At 41.8% G+C, this 2,581-nt stretch overlaps 1 pseudogene; it reads left to right on the top strand.

The window, feature by feature from the left end:
- Positions 1–1,787: 1,787 nt before the first annotated feature.
- LOC118980622 (uncharacterized) lies at positions 1,788–1,977 on the top strand (annotated as a pseudogene).
- Positions 1,978–2,581: the final 604 nt, after the last annotated feature.

Raw genomic sequence — 2,581 nt, 5'->3', positions numbered from 1 at the left:
ATTAAATACAATGAAGAAAGAATAAGAAAAATGAGTCAAACAATGCAATTAAGCCGAGAAATAAAATGAGGAAAACTAAACATAACAATGAGAAGTAAAATATACTAATAAAAGTAGTAAAAATAATGAAAAGATAATAGTAATACACATAAACAATAAAATGTCAGCTCTGTGGGATAGCAAAATGACCTTTTTCTCAGTCTCTCAGTGTTCTGGGGGGAGTTTAGCCTTGTGCTGCCCCTTTAGATCTGTCTCTGGACCCTACATAACTCCACATCTTATTGTCTTACTTGGGGGAAGAAAAAAAGAGAGAGGATACAAAAAGAAAAAAAAAGTCTCCTGCGGACTTTAAACTTGTTCAGGGAGTTCTGCTGGTCTTCCTAGATGCCACAGGAAGAGGGAGGCTGGGCTTCGCTTTTCTTCCTTCTCATGGTTTTGAAAGGATGGGGACCAGGTCTGGGTCAAAATTTCCTGGCCTCCGCTAGACCAGGTCCTCTATGAGGTACCAGGCTCAAATCAGCCACTCAGTCTATGGGTACATAGGGTGAGTCAATCTCCTGCACAGAGCTCAAGACAAGACAGGCGCATGTGGTTCTGCTCAGCTATTCAGTCACTGGGCACATGCAGCTGAAATCACCCTCAGGGTGAGTCAGCCACTGCTCAAGAGTTCCTTACAAAGCATCTGCCTGCTGTTCTTAACAAACACATGGTTTTTCACACAGCCCAATTTTCCAGTCAGTCCAGAGACTATCCAAGTCAGGGTCTGACGTGGCCCAACACCTCCCTTTTCCAGATGTTGCCTGACACCTCAGTTTCTCTGGTGCTGGTGTCCACAGTCCCAGCAGATGTGTACCACCTTTGTGTATCTTCCACTTTGTCTTTATTCCCCCCAGTGACTTCCAGCATCCAGGTCCTTCCTGGTGCCAGGCTGCCCTCCCTGCTCTGGTAGGAGAGGAATGTGGTGCTCTAACTCTCTTCCCTGTATCCTGTGGCAGGCCCCAGACTGGGGGCCACAGCAGCCTTAGTCTCTGTGAAGATCCTAGGGACCTTACTATCCCATTGCATTCTCCTCACCATCTGTTTTTTCACTGTTTTCTGCAAATTTTTGCCTCCAAACTTCATATAAGCTGGGATTCCATTGGCTGTTCACCCTGTTCCTCAGAAGATTAGCTAGGTGTTCCAGCTGGGCTCAGGGAGAACTGGGTTTTGCTCTCACCTACCTCACCACCATCTTCCTTCCTCTACATAACTGACCTATACACTGTAATAAAATCTTCCTTGTGATTTCTACTCGTGTTAGAATTGGAGAAGCACTGATCTGACATTTGCTCTTCTGGGTGAGTTTCTTTTGTCTGATTGCCAAATTTAAGGGGGTAAATTAAGGTGACTTTTCTTGGGCTGTTTTAATAAGCCTTCCTGTTAGTGGAAGGAGGAAAAATTCAAACATCACTGAGCACTTCTTATAACCTCTAGGGAGACCCAGAATTTGAACTCAGCTTTAAGTTTTTTCCATTACACCATATCACCCAACAGATGTAAAGAGGCAAGCATAAATGCAGAAGACCTAGCAGACAACCTGAGCAGAGTGACACAGGTGTTGCTTGTGGTGTCTTTGCATTACCTTCTGCACTCCACTCTCCATCCTGTAACCATGTGCTCTTCTTCAGGTTTCATTCCTAAGAGCTCCTTTAGCACTGACAGCAACATATCTACAAATGAAGTTTATTTCCTAAATATTTTTATTACAGCCTTTTAAAAATGAGCCTCCCCAAAGAAACGAATATCACAGCTTTGCACAGTGGCAATATCATAGCCAATGAGGTTCATCTGAGGCATGATTATTGCTAATAGAAATGAATATCTAACTGTAAGATGCTATGCATTGTAATGGATGTAGCTTGGGGGTGAGGATCCCTATCTTGAACTGTTTAAAACATAGTAGGACAATGTATGTTGATTTGTAAAGTCTATTTAAATTCCCCCAAACTGTATTATGTGTCTAAGATGTTGGGGAAAGCTGCCATATATTTGACCCTTAGAGTCTATTTCCTTCTTGGGTTTACCATCTTGTAAGATTTCCACCAGTAGAAAGCTAGGCTGGATCCAAATTTGTAATGTAGCTGGTGCCCCCTGCTGGAATAGGTCTCTTTAAATTTCCATCTTTCGGGACATCTGTATCAGCAGCCCTGTTAAGACACAGCCTTGCCAACATAGTCTATGAGTGTCTGGCTAATTAATTTAATTAGACACTGCTCAATTCCCTGATGTGTAAAGTGGGATAAGAATAACAGCCAATCTTAAATTTCTTGTTGAAAGGTAGAATTAATTAGGAATCATAGTAAAATACTTTATGAAACCTGGGTACTAAATACTGGTCAATGTTTGAACATGCTTCCAGTATTCCTACAGCAGGATAATGACAATACAATGTGTATTGTTAAGCCTGATGTTGCTAATTTTATCTCATTATTAATTTCCACCACTCTCAAAGTTGAAATGCATACATATACCTTACATATCCCAACTAATATTGTGTCAGCCAAAAACTGTCTGATAGAGTGCTCTGGTGATTCGTCATCTT

The sequence above is a fragment of the Sturnira hondurensis genome, unplaced genomic scaffold (genome assembly GCF_014824575.4).
Source record: "Sturnira hondurensis isolate 20B ecotype Veracruz unplaced genomic scaffold, ASM1482457v3 Scaffold0022910, whole genome shotgun sequence".
NCBI lineage: Eukaryota > Metazoa > Chordata > Mammalia > Chiroptera > Phyllostomidae > Sturnira > Sturnira hondurensis.
The sequence above is the reverse complement of the archived record's forward strand: the minus strand, read 5'-3'. Positions and strand labels throughout refer to the sequence as shown.